Source organism: Vulpes lagopus, chromosome 24, assembly GCF_018345385.1.
Source record: "Vulpes lagopus strain Blue_001 chromosome 24, ASM1834538v1, whole genome shotgun sequence".
NCBI lineage: Eukaryota > Metazoa > Chordata > Mammalia > Carnivora > Canidae > Vulpes > Vulpes lagopus.
In genome coordinates this window covers 5,345,284-5,367,202 of record NC_054847.1, presented here as the reverse complement: position 1 = coordinate 5,367,202, position 21,919 = coordinate 5,345,284, and the positions used below count along the sequence as shown (strand labels likewise).

The 21,919-nt window shown below is 39.4% G+C and overlaps 1 pseudogene; it reads right to left on the bottom strand.

The window, feature by feature from the left end:
• Positions 1-268: 268 nt before the first annotated feature.
• LOC121482112 lies at positions 269-19,651 on the bottom strand (annotated as a pseudogene).
• Between the last annotated feature and the right edge of the window lie 2,268 nt (positions 19,652-21,919).

The window sequence follows — 21,919 nt, the reverse complement described above, 5'->3', positions numbered from 1 at the left end:
AAATGTACAAAAAAATTAGAAAATAACCCCTCAACTCAGTCTCCCCACCCCTACAACGTTTCCCCCAACACAAATAATTTTTCCCAAAACCACAAACATCAACTGGTCCTGATATTTCCATAAACAGTGCAGCTAAGAAACAGTTTGGAGAAAATTAAACGGGATTCAGATTATATCTATTGTGTCCTCTCCGCCCCAAGAGTAGTAATCCCACATGGGTCCCAGTCCTCCCCAACGGTCTTCCCATCTCTGATGGAAGAGTCCCTTAACAAAGTGGCATGTTTGGCTGCTGCTTTAGAGATCCTCCTGTGCCTTCTTCTTCTTCTTGGCTTTTTCTTCTTGAATTACAGGGGGGTTTGTTGCCTCTCATTGCAGCTAGCTAATAGAGTCACTTAATTCACGGCCACCTTCATATTTCTTTGGATTTAGCTTCTTGTTGGCTGGAGAGAAGCAGATTGTAGGAAAACCACTGACTTCATATGCAGAAGGCAAGTCATTGGCTGTGGCATCAATCTTGGCTATGACAATATTTGGGTCTTTTCTGAGCTTCTCTCCCCGTTCTTTACGCTCAGGCTCCAGATTCTTACAGTGACCACACCAAGGAGCATAAAATTCAATCGGCACATCTTTATTTTCGTTATTCACTATTTCATCAAAATTCTCTGCTACCACTACCTTTACTGGCCCATCATTGCTTGCTGGGATGGGCTCAGACTTCAGATATCTCTTCAGGCTGCCATCAGAGTAATCCTGCAGGAATCTTTCAAGAGCCTTGCCATCATGCGAGAACTCCTCTTGCATGACAAACTTCTCTCCTTTTGCAGTTCTGATAGCAACAACAGGAATCTCTCCAGCAGTGCTTTCCAAGACAAAATCAGAAAGTTTGTGGTTAAAAGTTTTGCCACCATCATCACTGCTTCTCCAGTAGTTGGAACCTTTAGCATCCTTTGCACAGTCCACATCATAGTAAGCCACAAGTAAGTCCTTGCCCTGTATCAAATCTTTATGGTCTTCTGTCATGTGAGGGAAGATCCCAAAAATGTTTTCTTGGATAATTTTTTTTAATCTTGCCACTGGTCATCTTCTGTTCTATATATGCCACAGTCTTGTCCTCAAACTCGCTCATCAGATGTGAAGGAGGAAACAAGGTGATACCCTCTCCCTCATCATCATATTTGTTCACCAGAGACTCCACATTAGTGTGTGCAAATAGGTAGTTATCTCGCAAGTTACTGGCTGCCTTTAGAAACTTAGAATGAGCTTCACTAAGTAAATCTTGGGAAAAAAAAACCCACCACAGAAGCATCTTTATCACTAATGAACTTCTCAAATTATTCCTCGGTCCTGGGAGGAACTGAGGCTGGTCCTGCCTGCTTCTTCGGATGGCTGACAAGTCCATGGGCAGTCCTAGGCCCATCATAAGCACCAGCTTCTTCACCGTCTCTAAACATCCCCAGGGTTGGATATCCACCGACTCCATAGCTATTACAGGTGTTTGTGTTGGCAGCACAACCAACCTTTGCTAACGGGGCTATTCCTTTTAATCTGGTTGCTGCGGCTGCGGACTCAGGGGCAAGCCTCTTGCAGTGTCCGCAGGCCCGACCACCGCCCTGGGCCTGCAAGTAGCTGCGCGGTTAGATGTTCCCACAACAGCTCACCACTGCTCCCCAACTGTGGTGTTTGTTTCTTTGTTTACTTTTGGCTACTTGATCTTTGCCAAATTCACCAAATACATCCCACGGAGAAAAGAACCATCTCTTCAACAAATGGTGCTAGGACAACTGGATTTCCACATGGAAAGAAAGTAACAGCTATCTCACACCATATACAAAAATTAACTCAAAATAGATTAACAGTCTATATAGGAGAGCTAAAATCATAAAGCTCCTGGAAGAAAACATACAGAAAATAATTATGATTTTGGTATTGATAATGGATTCTTAGATGTGACACTGTAAACATGAGCAATAACAGAAGAAATAGTAGATAAATTGGAGTTCAACTTAAAATCAAAGGACATCAAAACACTTAAAAGGCTCTATAGAATGAAAGTATTTGCAAATTGTATATGTCCTAAAGGCTTAATATCCATAATATAGAAACAAACTCTTACAACTAATTCTACAATAATGCATGCAACCTAATTAAAATTGGGCATAGGGGTTGTATAGACATTTCTCCAAAGAAGATGTACGCATAAGAGCAAATAAATACATGATAAGATGTTCAGTATTAGCCATTAGGGACCTGCAAATGATAACCACAATGAGCTATCACTGCACATCTCTCAAAGTGGTGGAAGTGAAAAGTTGGGACAAGAATTCAGTACTGTGTGATGAGAAACTGGTCTCAGACTCTGTGGGGGAATGCGAAATGGTGCAGCCAGTATGGAAAACAAATGGGAAGTCTCTTTCCAACAAACCAAAACAACTTCCTCCTCAAAACAAACACACATGCAGCTTCCATATGACCCAGTGTAATAGTTCGAGGCTTTGATCCCAGAAGAGTAGATTTATGTTCACTCCAAAACCTGTACACAAATGTTTCTAGCAGCTTTATTTGTAATGCCCAACAACTGGAAAAATCTAGGTGCCCTTCAACGTTTGCAGGACATCTGTGCCATGGAATACTACTCAGCAATAAGAAGGAACAGATTATTGATACAAGGAGCAACCTGGGTGAATTTCCAGAGAATTATGCTGAATGCAAAAAACAATCCAAAAGATTGCGTGCTTTATGAGTTCAGCCGTATCACATCTTTTCAATGTCAACATTTTAAGAATGGAGAATAGATTAGTAGTCATCAGAACTTATGTAAGTGGTGAATGGGACAGGGAAGTGAGCGTAGCCTTTAAAGGGCAACATGAGAAATCTGCCTGCTGATGAACCATTCAGTGTGGTGACTGTATCAACATCCTGCGTTTGGTATTGTGCTATATTTTTCATGTTACTATTGGGGGAAACTGGTAAAGGATGTACAGGATCTCTCTGTCTTACAAGTGTGTGTAGATCTGTAGCTACTTTAAAAAAATTAATCCAAAGTAAAAGATTAGCATATTTATGAATGCTTGATAACAAAGCACAGGTCATAAAGATAAAATAAATATGTGAAATGAGGACCTCAGAACTGTGGAAATTATACTATATGGAGTGAATGAGAGAATTAATTACATCTGACTTTATGGGCCATTATGTTTCAGATGTTTATTTGGTAGGCAACTAACGAACTTAGTAACTAAATTAAAGAAAATAGTGTGTTTTACATAGACCGTGGATTTTTGTCACTTAAAGGGTGAATATGACCTATTTATCACTTATTATAAATACTGATAAATGGCATTTGTTCCTCATATAACTGTTTTTTATTATACTGTGAATTTTATTTTTTAATTATTCTTTCAATCTTTCCATTAAACCTATCAGATTTGTTTTATTCCTTCATTCTCTCTTTTCCCTTGGCTCTGGAAACCATTCTGGTATTTGCATTATTTGTATAGTTTTCCCTAAAATATAACATATACCCACAGAAAGTTTAGAGTTAATATCACCTCCTTACCGACAACAGAGAAAATACACAGTATTTTATTTGTTCAGTGTGTCCTCAAACTTCAATTCCACCTCCTTTAAAATCCAAAATTAGTCATTATTTTTGTTTTTCAGTAGAAGCCTAATTAGTTTTCCACTTAGGTTTATTTATCCATTTGTTCATGATTACATCTTCTATGCCTTTCTCTTTGTTCTAACATCCCCTTTTCTTGAACTTGTTTCCATGAGGATCTGTAAACTCCTTTTGACTGAAAATATCTTGAATTCATCATTCTGGAATGACAGTTTGCTGTGCAGGGAATTCTAGGTTGACATTTATTTTCCATCAGCACAGTGAGAATAAAATTCCATTTTTATGTTGTTGGTGTTTTTTTTTACTCTTATTCCAACAATATTGTATTATTTTACTAAGAACCTCTGAGTATGCCTTTAATTTTATTAATTCTACCCAGCACTTGGCATCCTTCTACAATCCAAGGCTTCATGTAGTTCATTGAAACTCAAGTATTCTCAACCATTATCTTTTATACTGCATCGTTTCCTTCTCTTCATTTTCTTAATTTGCTTCTCTATCTCCTTCTGGGTATTTGATGGATCCTAGTATTTTATTAACCTGATATCCTTACTGGTCGTTTATTTATTTACTTTTCTCATCTCCATCCCTCAGTACTCCATTTCAAAGAATTTTCTCATACAGATCAGCTGAGGCTACTGTGAAACTTACTAAGTTTTTAATGGAAATGATTATATATTTTTTCTTAACAGTTCCTGTTAGCACGTTAGAAGTTGCTCTATTTTATTTTTATAGAACCTTTTTATTTTATTTTACTATTGATTTGCATTCCTACTTTCGGCCCTTAATAATTTCAAAGATATTTATAGTGTCTTTTCAATTGTCTTATCTCAGATTCTTGGAACTATTAATCCTTCTGACTCTTTTGTTTTACTTTCTACCATGACCTGTGCCATTTGCAGGTTTTCTTTGCTGGCCCAATAAACTTGAGGATTACGTTTTCTGAAATATAACTTTATTCTGGGTTTATGTAAGGTGTCCTTAGAGAATTAGGTACAGTGCTCATAAACCAGTTTTGTGTTAAATTCTTAGTTTGGAGATTCATATTCCATATGTGGTGTGTAAATGCTGCCTCTCTATTCATGGGTGCGTAGACTTGTGTCTCTATCTCACATGAGGTGTGAATTTTTACTTGGCATTTCCTCAGGCCTGTGGATGATGTGTTTCAGTCCCTCTTTCAACAAAAGGCAGCTATTCCAGAGTTTCTTTTAATTAGGGTCCTAGTCCCAAAGTTCTTTTCATACAGGCCATGAGTCTTGTCCCAAAATGATAATACAGCCCTGTCCCCTGACTCTTAGAACTCCTGTCTTCACTAAATATATCTGGCTACAGCAGATGCCTAATCAGTATAGTGTCCTGGAAACCTGGATTACGTCAAAACAATATCAGGACTACACTAAAAGAATGGTTAGCCTCGACTCTCAACCAAGGATGTTAGTTAATAAAATGTGAGAGACTTCTGAATAATATGTTCTCATCTGTCAGTGAAGCTTTTTGCCTCAACATTAACACAAATGTTACAGGGAATAAGCCATTGCAAAATACTTAATGGCAATTTTTGGCTGATGGATGCTGCTTTATGACTAGTTATCTTGGAAATTCACATTTGCTGCTCAGGATTTTCAAAAAATTATATGCACACAGGTTTCCAACAACAAACTTTTTCTCATTTCCGTGCAATTTTGTTGTTGTTGTTGTAGCTGTTGTTCTGTTTGCATGTTCACCTGAGGACAATTAGGACTCATCTAGAGTAGCCTGTTTTTGTTTTTGTTTTTTTTAAGATTTTATTTATTTATTCATGAGAGACACAGAGAAAGAGAGAGAGAAGCAGAGACACAGGCAGAGGGAGAAACAAGCTCCATGCAGGGAGCCCAATGCGGGACTCGAGTCCGGGTCCCCAGGATCATGCCCTGGGTGGAAGGCAGGCGCTAAACTGCTGAGCCACCCGGGGATCCCCCTAGCCTGTTTTTTTAAATAAAGAAAACTAGTCAATCAAAGTGATATACTCCTTTATAACTTGGAGGTAAATAGGATAATGTCAACATAAGGTGATGGCATCAAACTTTTGAGCTTTATTTCAACAACGTTGGGATAGGTAATCATGTATGCAGGATACTGTGCAGATTATATTAGATAAGGCATTGACTCTTCTTATACATTACTTAAAATTATTTTAAATACATATTGTAACAAAGAATTTCACTATGATAATTAGCTGTGATTATCAATAGACATACCAGGGTGAAAAGTTGGAACTATTTTCGATTCACACTAGAATAAGAGGATATTTTTTTCATCTTTCATTGGGTAAAAAGTAAACGCATTACAGTTTTGATGAATAACATTAATCTGCATAGTACATTTCCCTCCAATCCTGCAGGTCATTTTATAATGCTCTGTGCTCAATTCTTAGAAAGAAATGTGGACTCTAAAATCTCCTTCTGGTATTTGTTGTGATGAGCACTGGGTGTTGTCTGTAGGCGATGAATCACTGAATTCTACTCCAGAAACTAATATTACAGTAAAACGTTAATTAACAAAATTTAAGTTAAAATAAAACAAAAAGTGGGGAAAAAAAAGAAGGAAAGGGTAAACAAAATCTCCTTCTATGGCATGTGAGGAGACCACATCCAGAGAAGAGATGAGGTCCCCCAGATCTCACACTGACCATCAGTGTGGTCAAGGTACTGCAAGCGGGCTGCCTAGGCAAGGGTTATACTTTAAATAGTGTCATTGGAGGAAGAACCAACTACCAACAGGTAAATCATTTTGTGTGATAGATCAGATTTCCAGATAACAGGTAAGACTTACAAAATCAGAAATAGAAGAGAAATTTCAAACTCAAGGTACTGGTGTTTTCAGCATTTGAGTTTCCTTTCTGTTTCAGAGGTCATCTGCCTCACGAAGAATGGTCATAAGACAAAATTAACAGTGAGGTAAGACAGTATTGTGATTCCTTTAATCCTTCCAGCAACTTCCCCAGGTCTGTAATAATGCTTCTTTATATGCAGAGAAGCAGAGGCTTAGAGTTTAAATAGCTTTCTCAAGATCACAAAGTGAAAAGAAAAGTGAACACAAATCTATCACTACACTTCTAGAGCACTTTGGTCAATTATCTATCTAGGTCTAAGGACATCAACTTGGTAGGAGATGGTTTTGTCTGAGGTTTTGTTTGTTTTTGTTTTTGTTTGTTATTATTATTGTTTTCAAGTAGGTATAACATAGACATTAGACAATTCATTATAGAGAAGCATGGAAATATTTCATATACCATGATAGGAATAATTCTTGCTAAAGTAGAAGTGAGTAATTGATACCGATTACTTGTTTTATCCACTCTGGGGAGTAGAACATTTACTCTGGTAATCAATCAGAAGTGACCTACCAAGTCCAAGTACCCATCTCTAACTGTGTTGGAAAACTCAGTACACTAAAAAAGATAGATTTTATTGGTAATCTCTGAATTCACATTGTAGAATAAATAATGCATGGATGTCATCAATAAACATAGCTTATTAGGCATCAATAAACATAGGAACATCAATAAGCATAGTTTATTACTAAACACCAATAAACGTAGGGACATAGTTCTGATATGAACTTTTAGTGCCTCCTCCTTAAGAAACAGCAGCAAGTAATCTGTGCAGCAAGTAATCTGTGTTAGGGTCTTTTAATCCTCTTTTCTAATTTTTCATATATTTACCTGGTTTCACTGTAGATTCAGAATTGATAGCAACAAACGTCTTCACTCTTGTATTAAGCATCTTATGATTGCTTGATCAATCATTCTTGATTTTTGTGGTAACTTCTATGGTAAGTGGTTTCTGCCAATAAGATTCCACCAAACTTTGGTTTAGCCCAACCTGAGCATCCGTTTTATGTGATTATGTCTTTTCTGGCTGATTGCAGCAAAAGAAGGGGATTTTTATAGTCTTTATGTGCAAGCATTTCCTACCCTGGTCAAGTCTGAAAACAAACTCCATGTAGGGCTTGTGGAGACCACAGCAATTCCACAGTTCTTGCATTTTACCATCTCATGTCCCTGTAGCCTCATGATTTTGACAGCAGCAACTCTGCGACCAAAAGTCCCATTTCAAGATAAGAATCAGTTGCAGTTAAATGATGACTCCAAGTAAAGATCATCAGTCACCAAAGTTTTCTTATCGCTTGAAATCAAATACATGAAATGATTAAGGTGGGGGAGGGGTGTCAACAAATATTCAGAAGCAGTGCACAAAGGTTTTACTCTTATTTGTGTAATGACTTACGGTCTGAAACAGGATAGAATCTCTGCTTCATATACACAGGGCTTGTATAATCACGCACGCACGCATGTGTGTGTGTGTATGACTGAAGCCACTCTAAAGGGAGAGGGGTTTGATCACGACTCTCAGTCAATTAGTAGAGGATCGTTGGGTGGCAAACTTGTGCTCTCCATCATGGTGCCAAGATTTTTATAGGATGTAGTATTGAAGTCTTTATCTTTCAACTTTGCCTCTCTTTGTTGTACTGTCCCTGAATCAGACTTATAATTTCTCTGGAATTAGGGAGAAATGATCCTTTAAAAACTAGCAATTTATCCCCCATCCATGGAATAATTTAAGATGGCTCTTTTGTGTCATCCTAAGTGTAAAATATTGCAGTTTACATTTTATTTATGGAAATATAAGTGTGCTGGCAATTTTCTTTGCATAAAACAGATGTGTTTTGAGGAAAATATATATTTCCCATGTACCCATTTATAGATATATGGCTTCTCTTGGGAGCTGAAAATATTTCCATTTTTTTTCCTCTCAAATCCCCTTAGTGTTAATTATCTGCTTACAGCTCTTATTTTCTTTTATAACAAACGTGATATAGGCTACTAAATCAATTAAGGCACTGGCTTCCAATTTGAATCTCTTGTTAGTAATAAGTAGGGTTTTCAGATTTAACTTTTTATCTTCTTATGAACTAGTGTCTCAGTAAATTTCAGCTTCTCTCATCTTTCAGGATTGAAACTCTATGTGTCTATTTTTAATCCCAAATATATGCAATCATTTATACATGTGTAATAAGATGAACTATATGTATGTGTAAAAATAGATGGAAATGTCTTCCTTTCTCCTAAAAGTGTTCTATCCATGGTTTTAATTTCAAATATGTACACCTTATATGGACCTTTGTAAGCAATTTTAGAGTCCTCAAATTCTTTGAGGACATGATGAGATATGAGTATATAAATCATATATGATATACTCCATTTTGGCTTGGTATTCATATTGAGGAGCCTTTAGAAGTTTGGTTTTTAATCCAATTAGAACTGGTTATGGCAGTGAACGCAGAAGGGGAGTGTATCAACTCAGTGCATTGATGTTTTCCCCCTTTGGAATGTTATACTCTTATCAGATACAGAATGTTGTGGGATTTCCATTAGGAGATGCGCAAGGTAGCGTCCCTTCTTACTCAGCACTCAACACAGGGGGCCCTCACTTACTTCTGGCAGCTTGTTTTAAGAAAAAATTATGCTTGAGATAGGTATCTATGAGAAAATGAAGTACCTGGGGGCCTCTGGGATGTGATAGAAAGCTGTCCTTCAGTTATTCCAACCTAGCACTAATTGTCTTAACTTTTGACTGGGTTTGAACTCCGATTTCCCTTGTATAGTATCAGGTTGCTGAAATTCTTTGCTGTTTTTTCCTTCCTCTCACTTTCTTTTGCTTTCTCCCTTCTCTTTCTTCTTCCTTTCTTCTCTACTCCTTCCCAAAATGCATGCATTGAGTCCTTCATGAATAACATGTGAGACATACTACCCATTCCCAGACTCTTTCCCTCTCCCCTCCAAGCACCCAAAATAAATGTAATCAGCCAGTCACTTCATATGTGCAAAGTCTTAATTGTAGAAGAACAACATACTTTCTTTCATGATTTTAGAATGCAGTATCCGGTAACCCTTCTCAGAGAAAAAGGCTGCTATTATTCTCAGGATCCCTGTGGAAAGTAAAGTTAGATCATGTAAGAGCAAAAGAATGTAAAGACTAAGACCTTGGAGGGAAAATGGAATTGCAGTGCTTTTGTTTTTCTGTTCTTTATTTTAAGAAATCTTTATTTTATTCTACAGAAATCTTTAGAAATGTCAGTTCTCCCCAGACTTGAATTACCAAAAATCTGGCGTTTTATGAAGACAGATCCTAAATAATGTGCTTCAGGAAATCACTACCCAACCCTAACTTCTCTACGGAACACTCTGCCCTCCTGTCTATATTCATTGTAGGAGGAAGATAAAAAGCTTCATTTCTTTTTAGTGGTTGGTCTGTGGTAAATGGTATCTTATTGTTTTAAGGAGTGATCTACCAGCAATGAATGTATCATTTAAGTCAGTCCTGGGGAGCTGGATTAGTCTTGCTTTCTGTGCAGTACATAAAGCAAGCTTTACATGGCCTGCAGAATTCCAGAGACCCAGAGGGGGATTACAAATGTCGCCATTACCCTCTGATTCCAGCAGTATGGGACTGTCTCTACTAAATGAGATTGGACAAGAATAAAGCCAGTCTATTCTCAGCTTGCCAGCTGCAGCTCAGCTCAGCTTTTGGGTGAAATGAGGTGCTTATCTGCTCTCTTCTCTCTCTGCAGAAACTCCTTTCATACGAATCACGTGTGTGCATTTCCTTGTACATTTTATATTCTTTCTCTCAGCTCCACTCTGTCTCCATCCAAGGAATCTTCACAGACTGAAAGATGAAGGATTGAATGGAAAGTAGAAGGTTCTAGAATTATACATGGACTCAGTACTGGATTTTGGGACAGGCTGTCTCAACTGATAACAACAAACTTGACTGAAAGGTAAACCCTCTCTTGTTCAGTCATTCATCCATGCAAGAACCCACATTTCAGTTCAAATAATATTTCTGCATGGGCAGATGAAGGGCCTACTTCTGGAAAAATTCCATAGTTATAGCAGTTTGTCTGCCCCCCCCCCCCCCCCCCCCGCCGCCCGGAAGCCCCACGCATTGGAGCTTTTAAAAACACCAGTGCCCAGCAATTATATCAGAGTCTCTAAGAATAAAATCTGGGCATAAATATTTTTAAAGCTCCCTCAGTAAGTCTATTGAACAGGCAAATTTGAGAAATACTGAGTTAAAAATTTTCAGGCATTTGTAGTTACATGTGGATGTATTGTGAGGGACATGAGAAATTTGCTGAAAGAGTTGAACTCAATATTTCAATAAGTTTTTAGTTCATTTAGAATGAAACCAATATACCTGCCTTGACAGGAGCTAGCACCTTGTTAAATTATTTATAACTTAGAATCTTGCCCTTGTTCTTATTGACTGGAAACTGGGCTTCTTTTGTGTCTACTGAAAATAGGACGGAAGCGTCAAGTTATTAATATATCATCAGTGTGTCAATGTTTCTATTTATTGATGAAGGTGTATGTGGCTCCTGTGCAGGGCTCAGTGAATATGAAAATATACCATAGAGAGGGAGATAGTTTTCTAAGAACTTTCTTCTAAGAAATGTTGGAGCTCAATATTCCAGTGCTGTCCTCTCTAAAACAAAATCCCTTATCAGGTCTAAGTTGCTTATGACAGCTCGTTTATCTCTTGCTCTTGAGATGTCAGAAACAATATTGCCAGTTTTGCCTATAGCAGGCATATCGGTTATCATCTCCTCACTTCCATAACTTCTCAGGGCCTCTTCCTTACAATTTCCCTAAAGACATACACCCATGATCCATCACCACAACTTAATGGGTTTAGATGGTGAGCTGACTGGAGAGGAACTAATCAGATCACAATTTAAGAATCTGGAACTGGTACAATGACTTATGCATAACTGGTAAGATAATGATGATCAAACAGTATGTGTGTGTGTGTGTGTGTGTGTGTGAGTATGTGTGTGTGTGTGTTTTGCAAGAGTCAGCGGCCATGGAAGGCAACAGGCAGACCATACTGAAGTCACTGGCAGTAGACACATATGTAAGCAAAGAAAGCTGGTCTACAGAGAAAAGTGATGAAGTAAAGTCACTATACAGAGAAAAACAGAGACACAATGCAGTGTACTCCCATGAATGATGGGGGGTGTATATCTAAGTCCCTGAGTTTCCATTATAAGATATTTAATTTATGTTGTTAGTATTCATGACTGTGTACTGTTAAATTTTAGCCATCTTCTTCTATGTTTCTTTTTTTAAGATTTTATGTATTTCTTTATACATGAGAGATATGGAGAGAGGCAGAGACATAGGCAGAGGGAGAAGCAGGCTCCATGCAGAAAGCCTGATATGGTACTTGATCTCAGTACACTGGGATCATGCCCTGAGCCAAAGGCAGACGCTCAACCACTGAGCCACCCGGCGTCCCTTCTTCTATGTTTCTATGTCATTTTGTCCCCTGAAATAAAAATTTTTAACAAAAGTGGAGCATGGGTGGCTCAGTTGGTTAAGCATCAACTCTTGATTTCAGCTCAGGTCATGATCTCAGAGTTGTGAGGTTTAGCTCCATGCTCAGTGGGGAGTCTGCTTGAGATTATCTCTCTCCCTCTTCCCCTACCTCTCCTCCCAGTTGCATGTTCCTCTCTCTCCTTTTCTCAAAATAAATAAAATCCTTTAAAAATGTATTAGCAAAAGCATCACCACCCTTCAAAGCCTAGCTGTCTATATATTACTCCCTCTCATCCTACAGATAACTGTTAGTTTTCTGTACCATACACTTTATGGCTTAGAGGCGCAGTAATTAATTCTTTCACAATTCTGGAGCCTCAAAGTCCAAAATCATAGTATTGACAGAGCTGTGCTTCCTCTGTAGGCTTTTGGAAAGAATCCTCCATTGTTTTTGCTAGCTTCTCTGGTTGTTTCTGCAATCTTTGCTTTAATTTAACTTGTAAACACATTAATCCAATCTCTATCTCCAACTTCACATGGTATACTCCTCTAAGTTTATATGCCTCTGCTTTTCCTTCTTGTAAGTCATTGTATTAGGGCCCACTCTAATCCAGTATGACCTCACTTTAACTTAACTACATCTGCAAAGATTCCAAATAAGTTTACATTCTGAGCTTCACAGTGGAAGTGATTTTGGGGGAAAACATTATCCAATCCAGCATAAAGCCTATGAAATGTATTTTCCTTGAATCTGGGCAACATATTGTTTTGAAGGTCCTTCACACAAGGTTCCCAAGTTGAAGAATCAAGTGCCTCCTAGACATGTTCATTCACATCACTGTACTAACATAGAGAGAAAGGAATTTAAGAATGAAAAAAAAAATGTAGCTAGTTTTTTCTTGAGGCCAAGAATATAAATTAGAACTACTAGATCCTGGATATTAAAGATCACAAAAATAAGATAAGATTGGGAAGATCTCCTCAGAGGTTATGAAACAGTGAATCTATAGTCTAAAAGAATCTAGGAAACTGCAATAAATTTTCTTTGGCAGAATAGAATTTAATCAGATGAAGGTAAACTGAGCAGAAATACCCTGTATTTCTCACTGTTTTCTCTTTCAGTATTTAAAATTCTACACTTGAAGGTGCCACTATTCATGGATTGTCCTGACTATAGAAAACAAGGGTAAACCTTTACCCTCAATATTAGACAAGGTATTCTTACTGATATTAGTATTCAAGCATGATGGAATATCCAATCCTAGGTGGACTCCAAAAATGTTGGTGTGAATTATCTGTTATACCTAATTTCCTATATTTGAAGAATCACACAGACAGTTACAGGAAAACCTAAACAGACTCAACTTTGCTTCTGGGGCACATTCCTCTGTTTGACACCTGTATTCTTAATCTGTATTGGTATTTGGTTACATTTTGATGATGATTTGTTTTTTTGCAATAAGGATCTTACAGATCCTTACAGATCCTTACAGATCCTTGTTATAACAAATAAATAACAAATAACAAATAAATAAATAAATAACAAATCATCATCAATGCCCCACTTTTTCAAGGATCTTACAGATCATTATTGCAAAATAGACTAGTCTATTTATCTAACAACTAGACTATTTATATTTTCTTTATCTTTCATTGTCTTGTCAAATCCTGAGAACTTACTAAACTTTCATTGACTTTCTGACTGACAGACAAGGAAAAGAAGGGAGACCTTGTGCTACATGTATTTTCCCAAAATATCTCATTTAATCTTGACATTAATACTTAGGTTAGGTGTTATTATTAATAATTTGAAGATGATAAAACTGGGATTCAGATAAGTTGAGTAGCTAGTCCAAAGTGATCAAGGCAGTAAGTAGCACATCAAGGATCCAGCTGTAGTCTGTGACTAAATTCTATTTTTCTTTAGCTTCAATGCTGTCTTTATAGAGCTTGGGCTAGATGATCTCATGAAATTCTTTCTAATCATAACATACATAATTTTCCAGTGTGATATTGGTACAGTGAAAATGGTGGAGTTTTGGCATATGCTGGGTTACAGTTTGCAATGGACACAGTTTATTTTTATTACCATTGTTTTCTCCAAGAAATCTGACTGCACAGCTTCTCTCCCTTGTCCATTGTCTTCCTGCCACTCCCTATACTATCAGGGTTTATTTTCCACCTTTTTCATCTGGATTCCCTTTACTCTTTACCATGTCCTCCAAAGTATAAAAATAGCAGTTCTTATTTAGCTGTTGGTTGGTTGTCTGCGTTGTCTAGAACAAGTCAGGAAAATGGTACATTTTATGTAATAAAGAAAATAATAACCATTAAGTGCCAACTCATCAGGTATTCTGTTAGAATGATTTTGTATATAATCATCTAATTTGCAACACCAAGGCACCAGCTGGTTTTGTGATAATACATCTTCTGAATTCAGTAGCAATCTAAAAGCGTGTAGATACACAGAAGCCAGAAGAGAAGATTAGTCACAAACATTGCTCTGGTGATTCTATTCCCTTCTACAGGAGTTCCAGACCCCAGAAGCAAGTGATCTTTTCCCAGATGGAAGCCCTGAAGTCCAGAGAATTTAAATATTCTACTCAAGATCAAACAGCTATCATGTGAATTTGGATTCAAACTGAGGTTTTTCCACCCCCCAACTAATCACTGTCTCTACTCTTCCCAAATACCTACTATGGTTCACTCTTGGAAGGTAATTACTATGTGCCAGGCCCTGTTCTAGGTGCTGGAAATAGAACTGCGAAGATGTCCCTGTCTCCACTCTCAGTGACCTGATATTTGAGTGGAAAGTAAATGACAATCAACAAGGAAACTAATATACAATGACAGGTAACTTTGTGTAGTGCTGTTAGGACGAGTATAACTTTAGGGTGTGTATTAGAGAATATTGGGTCTTGGAGTAAGAAATTTAAATTAGGTGGAAGAGAAGGCATTTACAAGGAGGCCTCTGTGCTAGAACGCAGCAACAGAATACAGCCTGGAGGGCAGTATTCTGGGGAGAGGAAGAGCTGGCACAGAGACCCTGGGTCACAAGACTGAGCTGGTATATTCAAAGCACGTTCTCAGAGTGTGGTGAGCCTTCTTCTCTTGTCCATTTGTCACTATGAGAGCTGCTGTAGCTTAGCCAAGAAGGAAGCCAGTTCCCTGAAGTATGGAAGCAGAAGTATGGAAATCCCATCTGGGAGCCACCGTGGTATTCATCACTCCTGAAAGGGGGCTGCCTTCTCTTTGCTGGGCAAAGGTCAGTCCTGCAGGTCCACACCAGTTCAGGCTCTCTGTTCCAGAGGGATCTCTGTGACCCACAAAGCAATTTGGTTTTGTTTTTAAATTACAGAAGTGGCCTTTCATTGCATAGATTCTAAGCAAAAGTCATGAAACTGCGCAAGGAATTGCCACAGCGTCTTACAGAAAGTTCCAAAGGGGAAAGGAAATAAACAAAAGGGCTGGAGGAAAGGAACAAGGCATTTCAGTTGGCGTTAAGCTGACTTTTCTTCATTTCCCATAAGGTCACATTCAGAACTCTCTTTGCATTTGGATGGCTTGGAGTGGTTGGGTGTTTGCTGTAGGAAAATGATCACCTTTTCTGCTACTCCTCCAGTCAAGTCTGTATAGTTGATAACAAGAAGGAAGACTAATGCAAAACCATTTGAGACCTTGCTCCCTAGTAAAGCACAAGACCTGGTAAATCACATTAAACAGAAAGCATAGAGGATGTTTTTAAATTCTGATGAAATGATCTGCTCCTTCCTTCTCCCCTAATCTCTACTATCTCTGCCTTTACAGGAGGGTCATGGCTAAAAAGAAAAAAAAAAAATGTGATGATGTTCAGGGCAACAGAATCCAAACTATTTCAGGTAACACGTATCCCCGGGGGAGTCATACTTTTCCTGGTCTGAAAAAGTTGATTGGTCCTGAGGGAGAGTTTATGGTGTTGCAGTTGACAGTGGTGTTTTGTTTTTGCTTCTACTTCAACACACTTTCCCTCTTCAGAAGGTCATGCACACAAGATCTGGCTTCTACAATAATATTAGAAATGCCAAAAAAAAAGAAAGAAAGAAAGAAGAAAGAAGAAAGGAAGGAAGAAAGAAAGAAAGAGGAAAAGAAGAAAAAAGAAATGCCCCACCATCCATCCATCCAAGTGATGGGTAGCTCAGTAACCAGTAGCAGTGATATGTTTACTGAGCACTCAGTATATAAAAAACACTATGTTTCTTGAAGGTGCTTTCACTCTTCAGCCCTAATATTATGGACTGCTAGGGTCTGGAGCAATATATACATACAAGAAAGTGAAAATAGTATCTTAACTCATTTTTGCTGAAGAATTGCTCCTCCAAGGCAAAGTTGAATCCAGCCAAGATGGTAGGGATTAGAGGAAGGAATCACAATTAACTGTTCAATGCACATGGTCATCATATTCACCATGAAAAATTCTATGGTTTTGTCTTTTGAGTGTACTCAGTCAATCAGATATTTTCCAATTTAACTTTCCAAATTATCTTGTGTCCCCACATGCCTTGAGACTGTTCCTACTGCCTAAATTCAGGGCTGGGACTAAAAAAGTAATGAGAACCCCATTTGTGACTTTTAGGGTCTTAGAGTATCCATTAATGAACAGAACAGGTCTGCATGGGTATAGAGTATGAGGTCTGCTCCTACTCGATGATCACTGAGATGCCCAGAGCAGACAGAGACCAGGAGTCAAAGCAAATATGACCACATAAGTACCTAAGCTGGGACAGTCACTTTCTATTGCAAACTAGAAAGCATGATAAGAGAGAAGCGGACTAAAAGGTCAGATACCATGGAGAGCCCAGGAATAAGTGCAAGACTGGAAGAAAAGTGGGCACGTTCAGTGTGATTTCAGAACAGATACCCTGAGTGGTTGAGAAGGACGAGGCAGACATGCTCATCTGATACCTAAGCAGATGCTTAGTTGAATCACCATCAGCAGTTTCAACAGCTCCTGACGCTCAGGCTGACCTGGGCATTTAATTACATGAAGACCAATTAAAACACAGAATCTCATGGCTGAGGCCCCAGCATGCTGAACATTCTCAGTGACTACAATGAATAGCCAAGGCTGAGAACCTGAAAAATAAGAGGTTGGAAGGGTGGGCAAGCCCACACAGGGTAGTACCCAGCATCCAGCCAGCCTATTTTCTTCTGTTCTGGTCCCCAATCCCAGGGATTTGGCCACATTTCCTCTCCTTGAGGAAGTGCTTCTGCCCACTGTAATTTGGGAATTCCTAACCTCTTCCAAACTGGAATTCCTCTTTGGTTCTCCTAAATACAAGTCCAAAAAAATAAAAAATAAATAAATAAATAAATACAAGTCCATCAAAACTTCTTGACATAGACATAGATAACAGTAACTCCTGATAGCAAGTTAACAAGTGTGTGTATGCCACAAGGCATAGTATCTGGAAACTTGGTTCCAGGTGCTGGACAAAATGTTTTCCATCCATGATTTCACAGGCTCCTCACAACCATTACATAAAAAAGAAAACTGTCGGTTCCTTTTTACAGATGGGAAAACAGTTGTTTAGAGAAGTTTAGTAACTTGGCAAAGTTCCTTTGCCATGTCTGTTTATCAAGACTGGGCATGAGCCCAGGTCTGTGTGATTGAAATCCTTGATCTTAACTGAAAGATGACACGGTTGTATGGCAATATCAGACTGTGATACTGGCCACTGCTGCTCACTATTCTCACTATGTTGAGATGCAAGCCCCGACTTGCCATGAACTTCTGACACCAACTCTAGGAAGGCCCATGGTCTTCTCCATCATGGTAGCACATCCCACCTGGGTCTTGTCTCTGGGGCTAGGGATTGAATCTAGGCAGCACAGGGCTAGTATAATCCAGTGTGGGCTTGGGACTCAGAGTCATCTAATTTAAAACTGTTTGACCTTCCAAGTTACTTCTTGATCTCTTTGAGGTTTAGTGTTCATCTGTACACTTAGAATATTTTTAAAAGAAAAGCATTGATAATGAGGACCAAAGGAGAAAGCATATAAAATGCCTATTAAAATGCAAATGTGTAACCTATTCCTAATAGATGATGGTGGATGGGGGAATGGTTTGTATTTCTTGGATGCCATGAACCCAAGACCCGTCAGACACAGAGCTCTATTCTGCTTGCCTTATACTTTGGGCATTTCTTTCCATGGGGCCTGTATAAACCTCAGTCCTGGTCCAAGGAAGGGACTAGTCCCACAGCCCTTGCTTCAGTTGGAAAGGCCAGCCTAGCCTTGTGCCATTTCTCATACTTGCCACTATGGCTGCTCTGGCCTGGCTTCTTCCTGCTTCCTCTACCTTCACTACTTCCTAGTTCGCTCTTAAAACTGTGTTACTGCGTCGGGACACCTGCACCCCGATGTTTCTATCAGCAATGGCTGTGGAAGGAGCCTCGGTGTCCATCGAAAGATGCATGGATAAAGAAGATGTGGTCTATGTATACAATGGAATATTACTCAGCAATTAGAAACGACAAATACCCACCATTTGCTTCAACGTGGATGGAACTGGAGGGTATTATGCTGAGTGAAATAAGTCAATCGGAGAAGGACAAACAGTGTATGTTCTCATTCATTTGGGGAATATGAATAATAGTGAAAGGGAATATAAAGGAAGGGAAAAGAAATGTTGGGAAATATCAGGAAGGGAGACAGAACATAAAGACTCCTAACTCGGGGAAACGAACTAGGGGTGGTGGAAGGGGAGGAGGGCGGGTGTTGGAGGGGAATGGGTGACGGGCACTGAGGTGGACACTTGACGGGATGAGCACTGGGTGTTTTTCTGTATGTTGGTAAATTGAACACCAATAAAAGTTAATTTAAAAAAAAAAAACTGTGTTACTGGGTCTGTAAGAATTGCTTTTAAAGAATAATCAATCCTGAGTAAACACTCTGGATTCACACCCAGGGTCAAAAGCAGAGCTTCAGTGCTGAGTCTCTGTAGCTGTCATTTTGATACTTCAAAGTCTTGTATGCTATGGAAGGGTGGAAAATGCTACCGTGCTTCATCAACCAAGGACAGCTTATACCGGGCACCTCTCTGTCCATATGCCTTGGAAAGTATAAAGTAACAGGCAGATATGGCCTGCCTTCATATACTCAAAATTTAACAGGAAATTAATAATGTGATTCTTACCTAAAATAAATGTACACACACACACACACCTATATCCCCCTACATACACTTACACAGATAACAGAATTTCATCAATATCTAAGACAAAATGAGACTTCAAATATATTTCCCATTTGGAGTGGGCTGTGATTAGGACCCATGGTCAACCTGAGTTTATTTTCAATTGCCTCAGACTTTCAGGGTGCTTAGGTGGGAAAGCCTGAGGAGCTTTTGGGAGAGGTGGAGGCCTGGTGGGCACAGAAAGTCAATGTGTCATAATAGTTCAAAACCCAGCTCTGCCACCAGAGAGCTACATGATTTGCAAAAATCACTTTGAACTTGAGCTTCCTATATGTTACAAGGATTGCCATGCTGGTGGTTCTATATGCCCTGTCTCCCCACCTCCATCCATGTTCACACCTTCTCTGCTCCGCTTCAGGTACTGGAAGGCTGACCCTGTGGACTGCGTGCTGGGGAGGCCATGGCAGGGCAGCTCAGAGAAGGAGAAGAGGGACATTGTAGAATGTCACCCACTCCCTTTCCTGCCTGTAGAGTCTTAGCAGTGACTGCATTTCTTTATGGCTTTAGTTCCTGCCTGAGAGTCCCCTTAACAGTGATAAGCCCTTGCTCAGTCACAACAATGCTCTTTTCCCCTTTGCCCCTTCATGCCAGGGATGAGGGCTTTTCCCCCACAGCCAGTCCCAGAGCCTGCATGCTTCACCCTCACTCATGGGTTCCTTTAGCCTCACCACACCATCTGTACATCACTGTTCACAAAGCTCTAGTACGTTCCACAGGTCCTAGGCCATTACTTTCCTGTCCCACCTTGATGAATACAGTATCTTTGTTTTTTTTTGTTTGTTTGTTTTTTTAATTTTTATTTATTTATGATAGAGAGAGAGAGAGAGAGGCAGAGACACAGGCAGAGGGAGAAGCAGGCTCCATGCACCGGGAGCCCGACGTGGGATTCGATCCCGGGTCTCCAGGATTGCGCCCTGGGCCAAAGACAGGCACTAAACCGCTGTGCCACCCAGGGATCCCTTTTTTTTGTTTTTTTTAATTTTTATTTATTTATGATAGAGAGAGAGAGAGAGAGAGGCAGAGACACAGGCAGAGGGAGAAGCAGGCTCCATGCACCGGGAGCCCGACGTGGGATTCGATCCCGGGTCTCCAGGATCGATGAATACAGTATCAATATCTATACAGATTGTTGAGAGTATAGGCAAATACGCATTGTGTGCGCTTGATAAGCACTGAATAGGTGGTAGCTATTGTTATACTTTTGTTTACTTCTGGGTGGGGGAAAGGCTACAAGGACAGCCCGTGCTAGAAGTCATGGGTATTAGAATACCCATGTTCCCAGAGGTTTGGTGACCCAGGCTGCTACCCCTGCCCACACTCCTGCACAAGAAAACCATATGTGTGACATCATATATGTTTTCTTTGGGTTTTCCCTTACTTGATCTTCTTCACCTCAGGATTTGTGAGTCATCATTATAGAACCAGGCATATCCCCTTCCTGAGCCCTCTATCCCTATAGGCCCAATTATTGAGTCAGTGTCTGGCAGGCATCAGTCTGGGTCGTGAACATATGTCAGAGGAAGGAAAGCCATGTGAAAGAGGTTTCTGGGAACCCAGGACAAAGAGCCAAAGAATTGCACACCACAAAGGCATTTGTAGAGAGAACTGACCAACTGACTGACCTATGCTTCCCTGAAACTCTGTTAATGATGGATGCTAATTAGGCTCCCATGATCTTTTCTTCTTGCTAGTTAAAGATGTATATGTGTCATGAATTTCATGTTTGAATTAATGATTTAATGTTCTATATATTACCTCGGCTTATAAATTCAAATGGGCTCTTGGAGGTTCTTCAAGCAGGAAATGCATTCCATAAATGTAAGATTGTTATTAATCTTGATTATTAATATTTAATTTTAAAATGAATAATTGACCTCATCTTAATTCTACTTTTTTATGGTGTTTCTGGAATTCTTTCTTTCATGTCCAACCTCACTATTCTGGGGCTGTAATTGGCTTTGAAATGTCAAGATCTATATCATCTTTGCATTCAGGCTTTGTCTTAGGGAGAGCTCCTATTTGTAAGACACACATTAGGACTGGTATAAGCAAAAGTGGAAATTAGTGAATGGATGTCAGACAGAATAGTAAAGGTGAAAAACCTGACTTGTAAATAAGTGAGAATCGAGATGCACCAACAGGTCAGACCACTACCCACAACCCAACTCACTGTGTGAGTGAGGGACACGACTGCCCTCATCACTGAAAGTAGATCATCATCAAAGGCACTGCTGAGCCTGCACTGGACGTGGGCACAGTTCTCACTCATGACCTTGACACCATCGTTAGTCACCAGAGAGGCTCCTCTATGGTAGCTGCTCCTCTATGTCACCAGCTCCTTGTCTGATGCAGTGGCACATGCATCTGTCTCATTGAACCTTGATTGCCTGCCTCCCTGTGCTCTAATGCAAGAGAGGCTGGAAGAAAAACTTCTGGAACACTCACATCTCCAGCAGAACTGCATTTCAGATAGACAGGAATTTCAGCTTTTGGGAATGCAAAAGAGAAAAAAATGCACAGTGCAGTCTCCATTCTTGCTATCTTCGCCAAGTGATGAAATAGTACAGCTCCACTGCCCACATGCCTATGTCTTCAAAATAGCACCATTATTCCTTGTGAAGGGAAAACTCTTTTTATTTGTTAAAGAGATTTTTCCCCCTTTTTCTTCCTCCACTTTGGCAACACTGTATATTTAGCAATTCCC